This window comes from Cryptomeria japonica, chromosome 4 (genome assembly GCF_030272615.1).
Source record: "Cryptomeria japonica chromosome 4, Sugi_1.0, whole genome shotgun sequence".
Taxonomy (NCBI): Eukaryota; Viridiplantae; Streptophyta; class Pinopsida; order Cupressales; family Cupressaceae; genus Cryptomeria; species Cryptomeria japonica.
Genome location: NC_081408.1, coordinates 513,538,881 through 513,563,430, shown reverse-complemented (window position 1 = coordinate 513,563,430; position 24,550 = coordinate 513,538,881).

The window sequence follows — 24,550 nt, the reverse complement described above, 5'->3', positions numbered from 1 at the left end:
CTTAACCGATTGAACTTTAACAGGTCCCATTGTAAAAATCCCTTAACCGAGTGACATCTTAATTGATGTTCTTAAGTCCTTTAACAAGGCTACTCTTAACAGGGTAAAGGAACTAACCGACCTTGTACAAAATCCCTTAAGCGGGTGGCACCTAACAATGTATTTGTAATCTCCTAACAGGGATGGCTCTTAACCAGGCGTACTCTAGAAGAGTACAAATTTTGTGAGTTCCTACTCACACCGTGGTTTTCTCCCTATTGGGTTTCTATGAGATATATATGTGTGTCATTGTGTATCTTTTCATGTATGCTTAATCTTCTACAGTAAATGTTTACATTGATGAATGGTAAATTAGTTCAAACTGAAGATGAGAATACAACAACTTCTCCTTATAATTCACTCTTGGAAGAAGAGAAAGTTAAAGGAGGATTTGTTTTTTTCTCAAAACCTATCTATTTTCCAAACTCCTTCAAATAACGCAGACAAGAGGACTCCCAAAAGAAGAGGGCGTAAGCCCAAAAGTGATAAGGTCAAAGAGGAAATAAAAGTAGGAATACAATCCACAATTGAGGAGAAGTTCACAACATCAAAAAGAGTTACGAGGAGAACTAAGTGTTCTCCTCAGCAACAATGAAAGTCATTTTATGGAATTTCATGGGTATAAAAGCCTCTGACAAGAGAAAGAGAATCAAGCTACAACTTGATTCCTCCCAAGCGAATGTAGTAATGCTTCAAGAAATCAAATTGTCAGATGAAAATTATCAGAACTCAGTAGCCAAATGGACTCAGTGGAAATCAGTTCATAATCTGGGTATAGGAGCTTCAGGCGGTCTCACTGTGCTATGGAATCCAAATTCAATTGCAGGGAAACTTGTTAAAGAAGGAATTAATTGGCAGTTAATACGAATTAAGCATTATGATTTAGTGTTTAATCTGCCAAATATCTATGGCCCAATGCCTACACAGGATTTAAAAAAAACTATGGTCCTTGCTCACTTCTATTATCCAACAATTTGAAGACTAGAATACCATTTTAGGTGGGGAATTTAATGTATTAACTTCCTTAGCTAAAAAGAAAGGTGGTATATGCCCTCCTATCAGGACCATGGAGGATTTTAAATATTTTATAAATAAAATGACCTGATTGATATTGCTCCTAAGAATGGTAGTTTTACTTGGACTAATAGGCGACATGGATTTTTACAAATTGCGAAAAGGCTAAACAGAATCCTTATATCACATGATTGGAGGATTCTAGACTACTCCTTGCAGTCTGAAATTCTAACTTATTCAGGCTCAAATCATTTCCCCATTTTATTGAGCATTAACAAAGTGGTTACTCTATCAGATTGTAAGCATAAGTCCTTCTTTAAATTTGAGAAACTGTGATTCCGACATCCTCACTTCCAGTTTTTTCTTAGATTATGGTGGGTGAGTGCTCCTCCCAATTAAGGTACCAAGATGTTTAAGTTTTATAAGAAAACGCAGCATGTTAAAGCTCAAATTAAAATATGGAATAAACAAGTTTTCATGAATATTTTTGCTCAAAAAAAAATTGTCGAAGAACATCTAACTCAAATAAATGAGCAAATCATCTCGAAAGGACTAGGTGAAGACTTGTATATTAAGAAAAAACAACTTCAAGAGGAACTGGGAGAGCTTTACAAAAGGGAGGAGGAATATTGGAGACAAAAGTCTCGAGAGCTATGGCTTAAATAAGGGGACAAAAACACAAAGTTCTTTCATATGTCAGCAAAATAGAAGCGAGTAGCCAGTACAATTTTCTCTATTAAGGAAGCCTCCTTAGGTAATATTCTGTCAGAAGAACAAAAGATCCAAGATGAGGGAGTAAATTATTTCAAGAACCTACTAGCTCCTTCACCCTCTCCTCCTCCCCCAGTTGAGGAAGAGAAGGAACTGTTGAACAATATCCCTTCTATTATAAGTCCTCTAGATAATCAACAATTATTGGCCCCCTTCACATTAGAGGAGATTCGTAGAGTAGTATTCTCCCTTCCACCAGATAAGACTCCAGGGTCGGATGGCTTTACAGCCCTCATTTTCAAAAAATGTTGGGATGTTATGTGCCTTGAGTTATTGGTTGTTTCGGAAGAGTCAAGAAAAAGAACTTTTGTCCTAAGAAATTTTAATGCCACAAACATTGCAATTATTCTTAAGATTAAGGAGCCTAAAACATTTGCAGACTTTAGGCCCATTTCGCTCTACAATACAATTTACAAGATTCTTACCAAGGCCATTTATTTAAGACTACAAAACATGATTACCAAAATCATATCTCCGGAACAAGGTGGTTTTGTGTCAGGGAAAGAAACTATGGATTAGAGCTTGTATATCAGGAGCACACTTTTCGGTCATAATTAATGGTATTCCAGCTAGTTTTTTTGTTGCCTCCCAAGGAGTTAGACAAGGTGATACCTTGTCCCCTTCACTATTTATAATCATGGTTGAAGCTTTTAGTAGAATCATAGAAGCTAGAAAGGAACAAGGACTCTAGATGGGAGCTCATATTGATGGAACCTCCATTTCAGTCACACACTCCTTATTTGTTGATGATACACTACTATTTTGAAAATCGAATGTCCAAGAGGCTAAACAAATTAAAAAAACATTGGATCTTTACATGGCAGTCTCTGGTCAAAGGGTTAATGCCCTTAAATCTAAGATCTATGTTTTCAATATAAATGATGTGGTAACAAGGGAAATTGTTAATGTTTTGGGTTTCTCTCAAGAAACATTACCCTCTACATATTAGGTATTCCTTTCTTTGTTGGCTCTAATAAAGTATCCTATTGGAAAGCTATTGTTGAAAGAATCAAGAATTCCATTTCTTCATGGAAGGCCCATTGGTTGTCTCTAGCAGGTAGATTACTCCTCATCAAATTAGTCTTATCAGCTATTCCCAACTACTATATGTTGGTCCTTAAAGTTCCAAATGGAGTCATTCAACAACTTGAAAGGTTGATCAAAGGATTCTTATGGAGGGACAACATATTAGAAGAGAAAAAGGTGCCTCTTATATCCCTCAAAGAAATAGCACATGATAAAGGAGAAGGTGGAGAAAGATTACATGCTCTTTCAAAAAGAAACACATCTTTTGGGGGTAATCTTGTATGGCAAATGGTCACCAAACCAAAATATAAGTGGTGTAAAATTAAGCAACAAACGTACTTGGACTCTCTTAATCCTTCTCGAGTTATCACTATCCTTGATTCTCTGAAGGGATCAGCTGTTTGGAATTTTATGATGTCCTCTATAGAGGTTGTTACAAGATATGTGTCTTGCGAGGTTCACAATGGGGAGAGCATTCAGTTTTGGGAGGATTCTTGGAATGGATTCCCACCATTGAAATATTCAAATCCTTTATTGGAGGCTATTTCGGCCATCAAAACTTGTTGGGGATCTTTATTGATTGAGTATGTTTCTAGAGTTGAACTCTTCTCAAGTAAATTCATTTGGAAGGACCCATTGGATTTGCCCATTAGAGATGACCAAAAACTTTACTTTCAAGAAATACTATCAAATAGAACAATATACATCTCAAAACAGGAAGATAAGTTGATTTGGGCCCCTGCACATTGTGGCAAATATTCTATTAAAACTAGCTATAAAGATATCTGGTATATGGAAATTCAACATACTAAAAGTAGGGCCTTCTCCTTTTGTTGGAACAGTGCTATCTTACCTAAAGTTGGTTGCTTTGCCTAGCTAGCATTAAGAAAGAGGATTTTAACAAGTGACAAACTAGAAAAATTATGTATTGCCAGCTCTTTTAACTGCATAATTCACAAGGAGACTGAAATTGTTGATCACTTGCTCCTAAGGTGTCCTTTTTCTCAGCAATGTTGGTCTTTTGTTTTGAGGAAGCTTAATTTATCAATGCCATTGTCTTACACTTTATGGGAGTTGTTTCAATCGGGGCCTTCCCTCTTTTCTAGTTCCCTCTTTGCATGTATATGGAAGTGTATTCCAGTGTCAGTCATATGGTCAATCTGGTGGGAAAGGAATACAAGGATTTTTAGACAGTTTGCTTCTCCATTGATAAGGATTCCAGAAGGGATTGAGAAACATATATCAGAACAGATTAATGCTTACATAAAGAACATGAATAGCAACTTTAGCATTTCTTCTTGTGATGGTGATATAATCAAGGTATGGAAAATCCTTTCCATCCCATCTTTTTTTGCTTGAAATGGGCAGAGTAAAAACAAAATTAATAGAGCCTTGGTCAAATGGCAACTCCCATCAGAAGGTTTTGTGAAATTAAATTTTGATGTCTCATCTAGAGGTAACCCAGGGGATTCAGGGATAGGAATTTGCATTAGAAATCATTTAGGACACCTCTTGACATTCAAAGCCTCCTCTATTCCTCCTGGGACTAACAATATGGTTGAAGCCCTTGCACTACTATCTGGTTTGACATTGGTTAAGAAATTGAGATTCCCTAAGATTCATATTGAAGGGGACTCGTCTATTATAATCAAAGCTTGCATATCCAGATGTTCTTTTAACTGGAGGATTACTTACATTTTACATCAAATCTGGGTGCTTTTGAACTCTTTTGTAGAATTTTCCATATCTCACATATTCAGGGAAGGTAATAAAGTAGCAAATATCCTAGCAAATATGGGTTGTGATAAGCTGGAAGTGGATTCTACGTTGATGCATCTTAAAATAGAAGACTTTCCTTTACTTTCTAAGGTCATAAATTCAAAAAAAGTAGTTTGTTGTTAAACAACCTCCCCATTGATGCCCAAACGACCACACAATTAGCTACACAGTGAACAGGTAAATGGCTCAGCAAACTAGTACACAAAAATAGTGTTATGCTTAAGAGACCGGTAAAGGGATGCCATACAAAAGTTAGCTCAATCTTGAAGGGAGACAATATTGATGCTAATAAAGGCTTGACAAGGAAATCATCATCTCCTCAACATACCAAGGGTGAAAAAATGATGGATGGTTGGCATCTAGTTGGCATCGAGCGTATGTGATCAAGGATTGTCAAGGGTTCACATGTGGTCAAGGGTTGAGCAGTAGCCGCAGATTCAAAACAAATGTTGAGCTTCATCAGAAAAGAAATAGACTCTTTCCAGCATAACCTATCTGGTATAGCCTTACTGGTTCTACCCAACCGGTTTACCATAACCGGTAGTTGAGTCATCAATACAATGTGTCGGTAATGAGTACGTCTTAGGCATCTGACATTAGTGAATAAGGAAGAACTAGTAGTAGCTGAGTCAAGGTAATTATTGAGCATGTACCTAACAGAAGTCAACTCCAACCGGTAGAACCTAACTGGCTAATCGACCATTCAATGAATCGACAAATGGGATAGCAATCCGGTATATAAAAATAGTGTTATGATAAAATGATCGGTAAGGAATGCAGTAGTAGCAGAGTCAAGGTAATTGTTGAGCGATAATATTGATGCTAACAAAGGCTTGACAAGGAAACCATCATCTCCTCAACATACCAAGGGTGAAGAAATGATGGATGGTTGGCATCTGGTTGGCATCAGGCATATGTGATCAAGGATTTTCAAGGGTTCACATGCAGTCAAGGGTTGAGCAGCAGCTACAGATTCAAAACAAATGGCGAGCTTCATTAGAAAAGAAACAGACTCTTTCTAGCATAGCCTATCCAGTATAGCCTTACCGGTCATGCCCAACTAGTTTACCATAACTAGTAGTTAAGTCACCAATACAATGTCTCGGTAATGAGTACATCTTAGGCATCTAACATATGTGAACAAGGAAGAAGTAGTAGTAGTAGCAGAGTCAAGGTCTCCATTTTTAAATTCCCTGGACTTACTTCAATCTTGGAGTAGTTTCCAGAATATTGCAAGTAAGGCCGTGAAACCTGAGTTTGCATTGGGTAACAAATTACTCTTCGCAGTTCATAAATACAATCTTTGGAATGGACAAGCACACATTGGTGGTCTCTTCCCGAGACATTATTTGCAGAGCCGGGATGATTTTATCATCATATATGATAGTATTAAGTGCTCATTGGACCTGAACTCAGTTCGACTATTTCAACAAGCTGCTTGGAATATGGGCAGAGCTCTTGACTTAGAGACAAGAAGCAGGATCTATTCCAAGCTTCATGCACTCCTGGCAATCTTAGGACATGATCAAAGATTACTTTAGTGGCCAATATTTGCCAATGGCAAATTTTTCACGTCGGCCATGTCGGAAATGGCGAATATTTTGTACTGACTGGAGGTGGCCATGTCGCCAGAACATTATCAATTTTCGTCAAAGTCACGGCCTGATCACCATATGTTTTATGCAATTAAATGTTTCTTTGCGATGATTTCGCCAATACAATATATGGTGGACACACGGTAATTAATTTTTTTACCTAGACTCTCTGAGGTTGCCTTAATAGATGACCTTAATTCACCTATAGGCATGTGAAGATTTGTTAGCCAGGGGGACCCAATTCGCCCGACATCTTGCTGACGTGTGTCTTCGTTCACCCCAACTTTCGCCAACTATATTGTATTTGCCTATTATTTGGACAACCTATAATCACCTCAAAAATTACATAAGTCATATTTGGACGACCTGTAATCACCTCGAAAATTACATAAGTTGTGTTATAGTTACGCGGGATTCGCCAAATATTTGTATACCATATAAAATTCCCACGGAATTTGCCATATAAGGATTGGTATAAATACATGCAAAGATTAGATCTATCTCAACACAATTTGGTGGGTTCTAGGCTCTGAATTCTCATCAATAGAGAAGTTTCAGACCAAGGAAAATCATTGTTGTTGACTGCATTGGCAACTGCTAGTGACCTAAAGCCTAAAGGTGAGCGATCATATTTTTGAAGTGGTATATTATACATTATAGTCTATTATTGCTTCTTCAACAAATTTATATTTTTTTGGCAGCCTTTATTTCATTGGAGATGTCAAACAGGAAGAGGGGTAGGAAACTTGAATGTGGGGAAGGCCAAGAGAGGCCAACAAAAAGCAGAACGTTGTCTTCATACTTTGGCATTGGAAAAGATTGTGGTGAAAATCAGGAAGGTACATCATCACAAGTACAAGTACAAAATTCACCACCTGCACCGCATGTTGAAGACGGTGATGAACCTCATATCTCAGACTAGGATGATCTTGAGAAGATTATCTGGTAGATACCCAAGTTAGCCGAAATGATATAATCGACTTCGGTGATAATGCCATTGATGATAATGTACAGAAGGGGAAAAGAAAAGCCATATCAAAAAAGGGTGAACCACAATCAAAAAAGGATTGGGAGTGGGATATGTCAGTGAGGAATTTTCAAATTAATTAGGCATCAAAGTATCCATTCATTGAACCAGTGGAGAATCCAATTGAAGGTGAGCCTCCAATAGAATGTAGGTGTAAGATTTGCACTTGGAAACATAACAAGGAAATTAGGTTGCAGCTAAAATTTGACGCCATAGAAAAGAATATGGGTAAAGTATGAAAAACAAATGATAGACGGGGTTGAAAAATCAATGATAAGATGGAAAACAAAGGAGGAATGTAAGCATGTGAGGAATGCCGAAGAGTATTATTTTCATGATAAAATACAAATGAAGCCTATTGAAGTTAAAGGTTCCATTGAAGCTGTTTTTGGAAAAGCAATGCAAATAGAACAACTGGGAAAAGTTGTTCAGTTAAGTGTTGTTTTTTATATTTTGAGCAGAGGGCGTGCTATGACAAATTTCCCATCAATTAGTAGTTTATTACACTTTTTGAAAATTCCTAACTATCCTAATAGAAACTGGTCAGTAAACAGTGGATGGGAATGGGAAAGTTGTCTTGTTGAGGTTGAAAAAGATGTAAAGGAAAAAATAAGAGAGTCAAACTTTATTGCATTTTCTTTAGACGAAGTTACGGTAGCAGACGATACTTCATGGGTATGCATGCATGTTTATACTATAGAGAATCATACCCGCCAACCTCATCTACTATCTGTTGCTAAAATGAAGGAGAGTGCGACATCGGAAAATTTATTTCAACTAGTAAAGAGAGGTTTAATTAAATATGGAGGTATGGATGACATGACGGTAGCCAAAAAATTGGTTTGTGTTGGGGCAGATGGAGCTTCAATAATGCAAGGTCACAGGAACGGTCTTTGTACAAAGATTGAAACTTCATTTGTGTTGTACATTACTGCAATTCACTGCATGGCTCATAGAATGAATCTAGCTTTTGGAATTGTGAGCAAGTTTCCTTCGGTTAAAAAAATTGAAATTTTAATCAGAGAGCTCTACTCACACTTCTGTTGAAGTCCCAAGCGATTTATGGAATTTCAACACTTTGTTGATGGATTAACTAATGGGAACAAGCTTCTCAAGGAGAATGATACCAGATGGATCTCTTTGGATGTTCCAGTGCATCAAGTGTTTTTAGAATATCCATCCTTGATTGGACTATTTCACACAACTCACGACAAATCAGATCAACCAAAATTTCCTGAACTTCTTAGCGGGTTAAGTAATTTAGAGACACTCTTAACTTTAGTAGCTCTTCTACCCATGCTAGAGGAAATGAGTAATATTATGAAGGCTGCCCAAAAAAGACCTCTATATATTGTAGAATATGCTACGTTGCGTAAGATAACATGCATGACCCTCGACAATCTCTATCGAAATCAACCAACACTATCTGAGGAAAAATTTGTTAAGTAGCGGACACTCACAGATTTGAATAATCCTGATAAATTTTTACAAATCGGTGCAAATGAGGAGGTATGTGCCAATGTACGGGGAGTTGAGATACCAATGCACTTCTATGCCACGGTCGACCTTGAGGAACCAAGAAAGCGCCCCAGGAAGCAACTAGCAAGAGTTACAAGGGAAGATTTCGACAAGATTGTTGAGACTGTAACTACTTCTATGAAAAAAATTGGGTATGATATTTCCTCACAAATTAGAAGCAGATTCCCTCCTGACAACCTACTTGAAGCCATGTCTATCGTGTTTCCTCATTATTGGAGCCTCAACAGTGCAGCCGATTTTCGAAGTAAGCTACTGATTTTGATAAAACAATTTTGCATATCCAGAGAATTGAATGGAGTAACTATAAATGGAATATTAGACGAAAATCATCTTCAAGAGCAATCATCTCATTTTGCATACACTATGAGAGAAAAATATGCCAAAATGGAGAACCCCCGCAAAGAGGGATCAGTAACAAGGCTTTGGAAAACTATAGCTAAGAACAAAATATTGTGTGATTCAATGCCAGAATATGTGAAGCTTGCTGATTTATGTCTTACCATGATATTGGGTTCGGTGGAAGATGAGAGAGTTTTCAATTCCTTGGGGTTCCTAAAATCAAAGCTAAGAAACAAACTAGACAAAAATTTGGAAAATTCCTTGAGGCTCTATACATCTAAGTATGATGTCCACACTTTTCCTTACGATAGGGCACTGCAAATCTGAAGGTCCAAATGTGAAAGAAGAGGTTTGGGTAACACTTCAAACCAAAGTGCCAGTGGGACTATTGCCCCATGTACTGGACCGTCACCTACTGGTAGCATTGAGATGCAGTCCAGTGGAGGTATTCAGACTCAGAGTGAAGAACCTCAAACCACAGACAAGAATCAAGAAAGCTCTAAATTTGATGAGGATGAATGGCAACTGTAAGAGATTAGTATTTATTAATCTTATTAATGTATCTCATCATTCATATTACAAAAGGATATTACTTTTTGCAATTAGAATTTAATATTGATTTGTAATTGTATTTTTCAACTTTCTATTTCTAGATTTAAAATAGCATAATAAAAAAAAACCATAATGTGTATATTGATACAGAGATGTTTATTGTTTATTTATACATGTTTGAGTTTCAAATCTGTGTGGTACATTTCTAAACCATATGATACAATTCATCCAATAGTAACACACATGTCGAGAACTTAAAATTTCATTAATTCTTTCAAAATATAGCCATATGATACAATTCATTCAATAGTAATACACCAATCTATGTGATTCTCCATGCAAATTGCAAAAGTGAATACAAAGTTTTAGAACCATTTGCAAATGACCCTGAATTCTCTTTTATAGAAACAAGAAAGTAACAACAGCTCCTGTGTGATTCTCCAATGTCCATGCAAAAGTGAATACAAAGTTTCAGAACCCTTTGCAAATGACCCTGAATTCCCTTTTATAGAAACGAGGGAGAAACAACAGCTTCAGGTCGAATTGCAAGTTTGCAACATGTGAAGACTGAACAACAAAATCACAAACTCAACACAGATTTATATGGCCATCACAGGCCGTATTAGCAATTTAACATCTACTAAACGTTTGATGTCTCCTGTTCAAAAAATAGAGTTCAAAATTAAATATTAATTCACGCCATGACAAGTTAAACATTGATAATAGCAGTGCCTAAAACATACTAATCAGAAATAGAGAAATGCATAAATGTTAAAGCAAGGGAGAATTTGAGAATACAAATTTACTAGCTAAAGTTTTGCACTGTGCATCATAGATTCATAGGCTGGATTAGCAAAATAGCAATAGCGAGTGTTATTTTATTACTATTCATAAAATAGATTCATAGGCTGGATTAGCAAAATAGCAAATAGAAAAAACATAAAACCTTGAAATTAAGAGTAAAAGAAGAAAATTGTGCAATACATACTATGATTCTTAAGAATTATGTGCCAGTTTTTGTAGGTTGCTCCACTCTTCGTTTGATGGAAGGTCAATATTCTGTAAGCTATGGAAAGTCAACTCCAACTTCGTCAACAGTCCATATTTAGCAGATTTACTTGACATCATTGTTTCATCCAATACCGAATTTAGAGTTGTAAATGGTTGGATGAATTCCAGAAAGCTTTGGGGAGTTGTGTCCTTTGGAAGCAAGTCTAAATCAGACTTCATTTTTATCTCCATGCTTTTTTTGTAAGCTTCTTCTCCAATGAATTTATTTGATGTGTCAACAGGCTTAGGCAAACCAAGTTTAATCAAATTATTTTTCTTTTCTTGCAGCTTCAATATCTTTTTTCCATAACTTTCCATAACTTCTGTTGTTTCCCTTAGCTTCTGGCATTTTTGAATGATAGATGATGTCTTAACTGTGGCATCAATGCGGCTCTTAATTCCCTTGGATGCCAAGTAGCTGTCACTGGAACTGTAGACTACTTTTAGAATCTTTTTTGCCATATCCTCTTTTGAATAAACATGTGTGCTCTTCTCATAGTGCCCTTTGATTTTTATATAAATTAGTCTCATACTTTCAGTCAATTGAAACCATTCACACAACTTCTCACTCCTCTGCATTATTTGCCTCCAAATATTTTCTTGTATATACTTCATTGTATTTTTCATATATCTTTCAATCTATCCTCCAAAGTTTTTATTTTATCATTTGCATTGTGCAGGTCTTCTTTCATTTGTGCACATTTTTTTCTTTCTTCCTCTACTTCCTCTTGCAAATGTTTTTCTTTTTCCTTCCCATGATCCAATAGGTCTTGTAATTTTCTTATTTCGGCAGTAACAGACTCATAACTTTTGTATAATTTTTGAAAACTGGCTTTTTCCTCATCAATTTTTTTACTGCTTTTAGCCATTTTTTCTGTCAGGTCCTTCAATTCTGCATCCATCTTCTCTTGCTCTACAATTTCTACTGCAAAGCCTGAATTTTTTATCCTTTTCTATAAATCATTGCACTTGCTAGCTGTTGCTTTCCTCCTTGATTTTTTGTTTTCCAGGTCTGCCTGTAACTTTTCTATTTGTTTCTCCAGTTTATTTTTTTCTCTCTCCACCTTTAGTAGTGAAGTGTAGACCACTTCGTTAGTCCTTTTTGACACACAAATTTTGTCCACAATATGTACTTTGGAAAAATCCATTTGGAGGGTGCTAACTTGAAATTAAGAGGGATCTATCTGACTGTGTGGTGGATTTTTATCTTTAGATGGGGCGGGGGCTGGGGGCATAACAACCATGAACTCCATCATATCTTTCTGTGGGTCATATGTTGGAAATACTCTGTTCCTTCCAGGTTGTTCGTTTACAACTTCAGACACGGAAACCCTATAAAATGCTTTCTTTTTTTCTTTATTTTCTTTTGTCGTGTGTTCATGTTTTTCATAGTAATCACAAAATTAAAAATTTGTGCTTGCTGAAGCAATTGAATGTTTGAAAGGTGACATAGGAATACCATAGGCTCCAGTTTCACTTATTCCTATGGTTTTAACTAATGCTTGACCAGGATTACCAACAACAGTTCCTGATGTTGTCCCACTCCCACAGACACTTTCATGTGTAGTTTTCATAGTCTTTTGAGGTGTGTGATCTGAAGCTACAAATGATTAATTTGTAATGTCAGTGGCACTTGATATAGGATTCTCAATAGTATGAGATTGAGTATCTACCTCTAGTGGCCTCTTGTGAGAGATATTTTGTTGTTGCCCTTGTCCAACACCAAGACAGCTGGTATCAGTAGTAGTACCCATGCCAACCCCACCAATCATAGTGGCACTTGATTGAACAATAATAGGAATACTATCCCTAGATTCCCCACCAGTGGCAGTTGCACTTGATTCACCGCCAATAGGAATACCATGATGTGGTGGTGGTTGTGGATTTGAACCTGAAACAAATGTAGGTGGACCCTGATGGTAATGAGTAGTACCTATCCGTGATGAATCTGAAGAATCAAGTCCAATGACTGGTTTAAGATGACCTTTTGATTTTGACTGTGATGGAAGTTGTACCTGAAGAGGATACCAAATGCCCTCTCCTCTGGCACCTAGACCACCACCTTCAAAACCCATTTTTTCCACAAGGTTTGCCCCTTTGCTATATTTTTCTTTCATGGACTCATTGACTCCGCCTAATATTTTCAAGACTATAGTAGTTGTTGGAGGGGGCTCAACGACAACCTCATGCTCATCATCATCTTCAGTCCTTCCATGCTCCATATCCCACAATTTTCTAAACTTTGCATCCTTGTCGATTCTCTTAAATTCTGCACTTGTCTTTGGTTCACTGAGATTCTTCCTCATAGTCCAAAAATCATTTATTTTGGTTTGAGTCCAATAATTCTCTTTACATTTGTGCAAAATTGATTTGGGAAAAGATTTCTTAGATGGATTAGCAAATTTAAGGTAGAAATTGTAGGACCTCCTATTTTGGATGCCTTGGCCCTCCTCTATTGTCCTTTGTGTGTGCATTTGCAATGCCGTAATTTGTGATGAAATTTCTTCTATTGAAATGTTATTGTCAGCTACAATTTTCTCCATCTCTTTTTTAACCTCATCCTAGGAGTCCATGTTTCTAAGCTTTTCTAGCAATGGTTTACTTTCGTGTTGACATAATGTTGAAGAGTTCCCATTTTTCTTAAGCCTTGCTTGAACTACACCGATTGGATCATATTGCTAGAAACCCTCATCACCAAAGTTAAAAACTGTCAAAAAATCATGTGCCACATTGAATGCTTTTCTCTCGAATGTGAACCCTCCACATGAGAAAGGCAAGGAAGGAAATATGCTCTTCTTTTGTTGACCATGGAAGTGCCTATATGTGCTCTCTAATTGTCGTACATACTCTAATGTAAATACCCTCTCTGTCAAATGTATTGGAAGGTTGTATGGTTTTACTATCGATCCGTAAATCCTTAACACAGTGAATTCTTCCATGAAGAACCAGTCAGCCAATTCTATTTGACTTCCGAGTTGAATGCAATCTCTACAAGACACAGGCAACCTAGGCATTGGAGTGCTTATAATTTCATTATACATTGGTGCCAAAAAGAAGTCTACAAAATGGTTGTAGTTCTTTTTGTTATCACGCATCCTATCTTTGGTGTCCAATCATATATTGGACACTCTGTTCTCTTCCTAGTCTTCTCATCAATCTTATAGCTCACAATTTGAAGCTTGTTGGTCTCGAATATTGCACGATACTTGGATAGAAGGAGATAACACAAGTAGGATGAGAACCTAAATGTCTTACAGGAACCTTTTTTGATCATTAGTAATTGTTTTTGCATGGATTTTACAATGTGCTCAATAAAACTATATGGGTTAGTGCAGGATCAAGGGGGGCCAAAAAATGGCGATGTGAAAAAAATAGCCTTCTTCACTCGCCTAAAAACGCGAAAATATGTGTTGACTTTTTACTTGGCCTGGGTGTCAGTACACCTTGGCCTCGTAATTACCTATGCAAATCGGATATCAAATAAAATCGGATATCGGATTTTATCCGATATCCAATTCTTATTTGTAATTTTAATTTAAAAAATATAATATATGTTACATATTATATAATACAATATTATATTATGTATAATATAATATAATATTATATTATATAATATATAATATTAAATTATATTATATATTATATATTATATAATATTATATTATATATAATATAATATAATATAATACGTATTATATAATATTATATATTATATAATATTGTATTATATTATATATTATAATATAATATAATATAATATTATATTTAATATAATATAATATAATATAATACATATTATATAATTCAATATTATATTATATATTATATAATATTGTATATATAATATAATATTATGTTATATTATATATTATATAATATTATATTATATTATATTATATATTATAATATAATATAATATTATATTATATTATATTATATATAATGAAAATATAATATAATATATAATATATAATATAATATAATATAATATAATATTATATTATAATATATATAATATAATATTATATTATAATATATATAATATAATATTATATTATAATATATATAATATAATACAATACGTATTATATAATATAATAATATATTATATAATATATTATTATATTATATATGTTATTTAAAAATAATTTAAGTGTTGAAATCGGATATCCGATTTTCTGAGACTTTTATATTTCGACAGTGACAGTCCCGTGAGTCATTTTTTACTCACGGGTCGCGCGAATTCGTCAAAATCCGATATCCGCTCCATCCGATATCCGGTGTTTTGACAAAAAAATTGCTAAAAAATAGATTGAGAGGTAAGAATTTTGTCGTTTTGAATCATTTTCATTCATTTTTTGTGAATGTTTATTTGATTTTTCATTGAAAATATGGTTTTTTTTCATGAAAACTAGGTTTTTTAAAAAATCAAATACCTGATGTTTAAATTTGTTATCTAAATTTAATTGTTTACATTCAATTAGGTTAAAAATGGGGGATAACAATGAAAACACTGACCAACCACAACTGCAACAACCAAACCCTCATTTGCCAAACCCCCCCTCAATTCAAGATTTGATTGCACAAAATTTGAATGAATTGAGGGGAATTGCAGAAGTATATCGTAGGATCCCTCGTCTAAACCCATTGTTTCATCCTCTCACGTTGATCATAAAAAGTATGGAAACCATAACTGAGGAGCACGATGCCGCCCTTTTGTGGCGAGATTCTATGAAGGAAAAATATGCAGATGGCTTGTCGTATAAGGATATCAAGGATCTTGAGATATCTAAAGCTGAAATTGTCTCATTGTTTGTCAATCCCCGTACTGGTCAGCGCGTAGATCCCAAAAAAATAAAACTTTATATCAAATGGTGCACAAATGATGGGATTGTGAAAAACTTTTGGGATCGTTGGTGGATGGTTTTAGACAAACCACCCAACAACAATCTTGATATCCCCTTCTATTTCATAAAAAAATTGTATGTTGAGTTTGTTTTACACAAACATGTGAACTACTTTGACATCCAACCTTTCCAGGGTGTAGGTTTAGGTATGCCCCAAAATAGACCTGGGGCAGTCAGAGTAGTCCAGGGCCCATATGTCCCCCCTCCTCCTGTTGATCCCCCACCTGTAGTTCAGCATCCTGATATCATTTGTGAGGCGGCTTCACGGACCATATCGGCTATTCACTCTTTGAGTAGCCTTTTGGTTTATCTGGCTGCGTCAGTAGCTCAGCCTACTCTTGATGGTAGTGGTGCATCCGGTGCCAGTGACATGTCATCCTCGGCTCCACACATATGCGTGCCCCATAGTTGTGTCATGTGTGGGCATGTATGCTTGGGTCTAGTTGGACAGCCCGTTGATCCTGTTGTGGACAGTGCAGATTACGAGGTGCATGAGATGCATGATGCACTAGAGGTTATTACACAGACTGGAGGATACCCTGGGGAGTCCTCACATGCTAGAGGCGAGGAGGCACCGTCATCATACATTGATGATGTATTGGTAAGATTTGTGTTTTCACAGTTCATGTTATATTTTAATTAAATATTTATAAATTAGATAATATTAAGTACTAATTTTTATTTACATGGTCTATTTAACAATTGATGACCAAGGATGAGTTGAGACAGATTCAGGAGGGCACCTTGTCGGCCATTTTATTTGGCCTCGATAGCTTGATGGTACATATATTATTGCACCTAGTCATTTGTATTTTATTGTACATACATGCTCATCATTTATATTTGTATTAATTAGATTATGTAGTAACTTGCATGTATATCTTATTTTACTCTTATAGGGGACAAGCAACACGAGTGCGGTGCAGTGTGATCTAGGATCTGGTAGTACAATTGGAGACAAGGGTAAGGTAATTGAATGCAAATATGATTGAATGAATAGTTTAAATAACTTATAGTGATTATACATGTCTAGACATAGATTGATAGTTTCATATACTTGTTGTGTATATATACAGAGAACTCTTGGCTTCACATCCTTGATGACTACACCCAGTATACCTGAAGAAGAAGAAGAGATGCCTCGAGTAGATGTGTGTTCATTTTATTATTTGATTAGTAGATATAATTTGTTATTATCAGTGACAATTATATGCTAACTTGTATCAATCTCATGTTTCTAAACATATGTAGGTTGTGTATCAAAATATTCAAAACATACCTCCTCTACCAAAGACATACATCAAGAGTCCTGCAAAGCTGAAGAGAAAATGTGGAGATGAGGTAAACATGAATAGTTCAATTAAATTGTTCATTTTTATGTTAACTTTTTGAATCTGAATTATATAATATAACTAATATTAATTGTGGTTTGTTTTTCTTGTGCAGGATCCTTCAGAGCTGAGCAGTGTGGCGAAGAGGATCAATTTTGATGATCCATCAGTAGCTTAGGATGTTATAGATAGTTTTGGGATGCTTACATGTTTAGTTGGCATGTATATTTTGTATATGGACATACATTCATGTATTTAGACATACATTTTGTTTCAGTTGGCGTTTATGCCATATTTGTGTATGGACATACATTTGTAATCATTCGACATTTTTATATATACAGAAGTTGATATTCGATCATATAAATTGTTGCTCATATGTGTGTGGTGTTATCATGGAAATCTTTAATCTTCATTCCAATAATTAACAATGGTTAATAATGGATATTTAATGAACAATAGAGTTCATTTCATTTCATCATAAGTGTTGTTTTTATAATGAACAATATAATTCATTTAATGAACAATACAATACAATTTATTTAATGAACAATACAATTCGTTTAATCAACAATACAATACAATTCATTAAATGAACAATACAATTCATTTAATGAACAATACCCTACACATGCTCCTATTTTGCCCCCCCACTCGATCGAATGCTCAGGGTCATACCCTACCGTCGTCGTCCCTTGAGCGCCCTAAATGCTCAAAATTGTCAAACTTTCACGGGCCCCAACTCGGAATTCGTGGCACCTGCGAATGATCTGTTTGAACCTACGGGGCCACGAGAGGGGTCCCTACAAAATCCTATCTCGGTATTTCAAGTTGCCCTATGGTTTTATTAGGGTAACAATTTTTCGGTTGGCAAAAAAATCGTCAGTCTCACTCAATGGAATGTTGTCGCATGGTCGATTTCTCTTTCAACTCATCACGATGACGAACCGTCAGCTCCAACATGTCCAGTTAGGCATTATTACCCTACGCATGCTCCTATTTTTCCCCCCCACTCGATCAAACGCTCGGGGTCATACCCTACCGATGTCGTCCCTTGAGCGCCCTAAGTGCTCAAAATTGTCAAACTTTGACGGGCCCTAACTCGGAATCCGTGGCACCTGTGAATGATCCGTTTGAACCTACAGGGCCATGAAAGAGGTCCCTACAAAAGCCTATCTCAATTTTTCAATTTGCCCTATGGTTTTATTAGGGCAACAATTTTTCAGTTGGCGAAAAAATAGTCAGTCTCACTCAATGGAATGTTGTCGCGTGGCTGATTTCTCATTCAGCTCATCGCGATGACGAACCGTCGGCTCTGACATGTCCAGTTAGGCATTATTACCCTACGCATGCTCCTATTTTGCCCCCCCACTCGATCGAACGCTCGAGGTCATATCCTACCAGCGTCGTCCCTTGAGCGCCCTAAGTGCTCAAAATTGTAAAACTTTGACAGGCCCTAACTTGGAATCTATGGCACCTGTGAACAATCCGTTTGAACCTATGGGGCCATGAGAGAGGTCCCTACAAAATCCTAACTCAATTTTTCAAGTTGCCCTACAATTTTATTAGGGCAGCAATTTTTCGGTTGGCAAAAAAATCGTCAATCTCACTCAATGGAATGTTGTCGCGTGGCCGATTTCTCATTCAGCTCGTCGCGATGACGAACCGTCGGCTCTGACATGTCCAGTTAGGCATTATTACCCTCCGCATGCTCCCATTTTGCCCCCCCACTTGATCGAACGCTCAAGGTCATACCCTACCGGCGTCGTCCCTTGAGTGCCATAAGTGCTCAAAATTGTCAAACTTTGATGAGGCCTAACTCGAAATACGTGGCACCTTTGAACGATCCTTTTGAACCTACGAGGCCAAGAGAGAGGTCCCTACAAAATCCTATCTCAGTTTTTCAAGTTGCCCTACGGTTTTATTAGGGCAGCAATTTTTTAGTTGGTGAAAAAATCGTCAGTCTCACTCAATGGAATGTTGTCGCGTGGTCGATTTCTTGTTCAGCTCATCGCGATGATGAACCATCGGCTCTGACATGTCCAGTTAGGCATTATTACCCTACGCATGGTCCTTTTTTTCCCCCCCACTTGATCAAACGCTTGGGGTCATACCCTACCAGCGTCGTCCCTTGAGCGCCCTAAGTGCTCAAAATTGTCAAACTTTGACGGACCCTAACTCAAAATCCATGGCACCTGCAAACGATCCGTTTGAACCTACGGGGCCACAAGATAGGTCCCTACAAAATCCTATCTCGGTTTTTCAAGTTACCCTACAATTTTATTAGGGCAGCAATTTTTCGGTTGGCGAAAAAATCGTCAGTCTCACTCAATGGAATGTTGTTGCGTGGCTGATTTCTCGTTCAACTCATCGCGATGATGAATCATCGGCTCCGACATGTCCAGTTAGGCATTATTACCCTACTCATGCTCCTATTTTCCCCCCCACTCGATCGAACGCTCGAGGTCATACCCTACCGGTATCGTCCCTTGAGCGCCCTAAGTGCTCAAAATTGTCAAACTTTGACAGGCCCTAACTCGAAATCCATGGCACCTGCAAATGATCCATTTGAACCTACGGGGCCATGAGAGAGGTCCCTACAAAATCCTATCTCAGTTTTTCAAGTTGCTCTACGGTTTTATTAGGGCAGCAATTTTTCGGTTGGCGAAAAAATCGTCAGTCTCACTCAATGGAATGTTGTCATGTGGCCGATTTCTTGTTTTGCTCGTCGCGATGATGAACCGTCGGCTTCAATATGTCCAATTAGGCATTATTACCCTACGCATGCTCCTGTTTTGCCCCCCCACTCGATCGAACGCTCGGGGTCATACCCTACCGGCGTCGTCCCTTGAGCACCCTAAGTGCTCAAAATCGTCAAACTTTGATGGGCCCTAACTCAGAATCTGTGGCACCTGCAAATGATCTATTTGAACCTACAGGGCAAAGAGAGAGGTCCCTACAAAAGCCTATCTCGGTTTTTCAATTTTTCCTACAGTTTTATTAGGGCAGCAATTTTTCGGTTGGCAAAAAAATCGTCAGTCTCACTCAATGGAATGTTGTCACGTGGCCGATTTCTCGTTCTGCTCGTCGCGATGACGAACTGTTGGATCTGACATGTCCAGTTAGGCATTATTACCCTACGTATGCTCCTTTTTTGCCCCCCCACTCGATCAAACGCTCTAGGTCATACCCTACCGGCGTCGTCCCTTGAGCACCCTAAGTGCTCAAAATTGTCAAACTTTGACAGGCCCTAACTTGGAATTTGTGGCACCTACGAATGATTCGTTTGAACCTACGGGGCCACGAGATAGGTCCCTACAAAAGCCTATCTCAATTTTTCAAGTTGCCCTACAGTTTTATTAGGGCAGCAATTTTTCGGTTGGCGAAAAAATTGTCAGTCTCACTCAATAGAATGTTGTCGCGTGGCCGATTTCTCGTTCTGCTTGTCGTGATGACGAACCGTCAACTCTGACATGTCCAGTTAGGTATTATTACCCTACGCATGCTCCTATTTTTCCCCCCCACTCGATCGAACGCTCGAGGTCATACCCTACGCATGTGACATCCATGAGAGAAAAGCTTCATATGAGAGAAAAGATTCATTTTATCTCAATACAGATGTACCTATTTCATTATTAGAAAAAATAAATATACAAAGATCTATTATTAGTATCCTCTATATTATGGATTTGAATTGATGTTCTCAATTAGTTATTATCTGTTCAGCTTTTCTTCATAAGGCACAACCATGTGGTGGTTATCATATCAAGACAACCATCCATTACTTTCAAAGTAATTGATATTTATTCCTACACCTCACACTCACAAGATTAATAATGAAATGACATTTATGATTCATCAAATTTTGACAAAGTCTAATCAAATTTCAACTTCAAGATGTATACAACATATCATATTCAACTTCAAGATGCATACAACTTACCATATTCAAGCTCATGCCAACCACCACTTGGATATTGTTATATGTCGATTAAAGTACAATATATGTTATAAAACCATATAGTCTTACAAAAAATCCATCATAGACCATCTATGTCGATTAAAGTACAATTTATTTGTAACAGGGGCACACTCACAATCTGAAGTAGCAAAGCCCTGTGGGAAGCATCAAATTAGAAATTTACTAATCTGACTCATACTACTATCAAAAGCATCAAAGATGCTACTACTAGAGAACACCATGCTCCATTGTGGAGAGAATATTAGGTGCATCTGATGTCAGCGTCTGAAAATGAAACAATGTTATTCAATTGCCAAAATCTAACTGACTTTATTTTATAAACCATTAATGAATAAAAATAGACAAGGTAACCTGAGTGAAAGTTCGATGACCACCTTGACTAGTAGGTGTTGATATTGAAGGCCCAACATTAACAAATGTCAAATGTCAAATGTTTTATTCAATAGACCACCTTGACCATCAATGTCAAATGTTTGATTCAATAGATCATCTGTCATGACAATTTGATCCACTGCAGATGTGTCCTGGCCACATGCATTTGAATCATCTTCATGATAATAAACACAACAAGACCCACAATTTAATCTCATTAATGCACACAGGAATATGTACCATCACCAAGAGAGGGTCTTGTCAATGACGAATCATCTAGCATGAACCTATATTTTTAAGAATTGTTAGTCTACACAAAAAATGCATGGATGAACATAAAGGATTTATGACAATCACTTCAACTGAAATGCATGATAATAAATGAAAAGGTGGGATTATATACCATAAAAATATGTCCCTTCAAATTATATCAATAGAACCCACTATGTTGACGCAAAAATCGTAATGTGATACTGTTGTATATCATCAAAAAAGACCTTCATGAGCATAAAGGTTATGCGATAATTATATCATAAAAAATTATCAAATAGTGTTGTCTAATAACAAAAATTGTAAAGCTCAACAAATGCATGATAATAAGTCGTGTTGCAAAAATACATCCCTTCCAATTATATCGAGTGTACTCGCTATGTGCGTGCAAAAACCGTGTTGCCAAAAAAAAATGTTCATCAATAGACCCTCATTTTGAACACATCCTTAATATACACGTAACAAACTTGAACATTAAGGTGTAATGATCATTGTTTGAAATGAAATGCATGATAAAAAAATAAGGCACCATTAAAGACCTACTACTCAAGTGTGCCTGAAGGGTCATCTCTTTGTTTAAGAGTATCCAGTATTGCTTCATGATCGGTAGTAGTCACTGTCCATAGCTCTTTGGTCTTCGGTTTTGCTTGATGCTTCAACAACTTGACATTTGTAGCTATAATAAGGTGTGAATACATTATAATGGTTTTGTGTCTCTCATAGTCTTCAAATGCAGGTATGCAATTCTTTCTAATCATGTATGTTCACAACCAAGTTCCCACAACAACAACTGAACCTATAGGATATGTGAACCCATCATCATCTGTCACTAGTTGTGTTAGCTTTTGTTTTCCCTATACACATCATGCCAACCAATATTCTGATCTCTCTTCATTCCCTTGCGGTGCAACAACTGCAAAAACATGCCCTGGCTGTACAAGATCTGATAGACGGTCATACTCAAGTGAACTTTCCATGTCATCGTTTGACAAGGATATTGTTTGAGATAAAGGAGTTAGATAGTGGGGAACCCATGTATCAACCCACTCACTTGACTTGCACTAATCCCAATCACACCAAACACAACTCTGACAAAAACAAGCCAACACTCATGTCCAAATGTTCCATGTACTTACATCTGAGCTGAGAAATGAATGCATCTTTGAAGAATCTTTAATTGTTTGACAATCCAATCTATCTCCCACTGTTCCCTCCTCAACCAACCAAAAGAATCTGCTCACTGCTGAATCAAGAGTACCTCCATGTGACAATGTTGAACTACACCAACCAACAATAGAACGTGCATCAGAGAAATTTGCACCTGAAATCCTCAATTGCTCCTTAACTAGAGCTCTCTTCAAACATCCACCTGCTCCATCATGCTCTCCCTTCCCATGCCCCGCCTCAAAAAAACACCAAATATGAGGTATATGCCTCTCCACATGCATTCTACTAAACCAATAAAACATATGAGCATTCTTGAATTGACCCGTACAGTTATTTGACCATATTATATGTCGATCAATTGCAATATCTTTCTCATGCAAGAACTCAAAAAAATTCTCGAAAGAATGTTGCACATACTCGGAGGAGTGTGATCTATCATCACTCATATAAAAATGATACTCCCTGATTATCTTCCTGTCCTCTTCTGTACTATCAGGAGCATGTCTATATGTAATGTGAACAAAAATAGCAATCTGGACTGAATTGTAGTACTGAGATTGTACCTCATTCTGTGGTTGCAATGTATAGTTCTCTGCAAAATCAACCACCGATACAATAGTGCCAATCGGGAAAGAGTTCTTACAAATCCTGAACTGTTGATACAACCACTGAGACCTATGGGTGTGCCTTGCATACTTGTAGAAAATATTTTCCTTAAAATCCAAAATAAAATCAGCAATACTCACTTCTCTTGAGACTAATTCGCATCTAGAACCTTCACCTCCACTCTTCAAAGTATATTTCACTGTCTCGTATCTTTTTTTCTCAACATAATTATTTCCAAACTTGTGTTTGCTGCCCTCATGAAAACATGAAACAAACTTTGACAACCTACCGCATTCTGAGCACTTCTCATTCAAACAATCATTTCTATAGAAATAGCAGCCATCATCTCTAGGGCATAAAAATACATCTTGCAAGTCTCTTGATGATCTCGAAAATAGAATTGCACCACACTCCTGCAACATCTCATTAGTATGCATCGTAGAAAGAATATGACATAAAAGTTCATGGTACATTGAAAACTCCACATGGTACTTGCAACAACAGGTATTGCGAATCTTAAGAGGAACACAATAAAATGGTTTCAAAGATTCAAAGGCCCTTTGTGATATTTGCAAAGTTGGATGTAATTCACAAAAAAATTTGTACAACATTGTTTGGCTTGACTCCAAGAAATGTTTGGGATGCGGTGTGCGGTCTCAGTTGCCGATTCTTAATTTCAAATGTCCTTTACATTGGGTGACACTCTAGAATTAGAGTGCCAAAATTGTTGAATCTCTTCCTTCACATTGTCATTCAACTTTCTATCAACACGTGGAAGCCTCCCACCAAATGCCCATGTATCTTGTTGAAGTGGATCGTCAAGTCTTTGTCTTCGTGCAAGTGCTCTATCCAAAGTTTTACGATATATGTTAAAATCAACACAAGTTTGTCTCATTTGACGAGCCTTCCTCAATTGATGTCTTACTAAGGAGGTTGTAATCACTCTTCGAGTGGCTCTCTTATCTCTTTCTTTGGTATTCTTTCCAATAGAATTGAGAGCGTCAAATAGATTTTTTGCAATAATAGAATTTCTCTCCGTCTTCTTGTTCATACAAATCTTCAATTTCTTTAGCAATGGTCTCATCTTTATCATCTTTAGCAATTGAAAAACGAGTTGGCATTGCTCGGTCAATGTCTTATTGCTAAAATTTTGGTTGAAAAGTTCTATAGCCCACAACCGA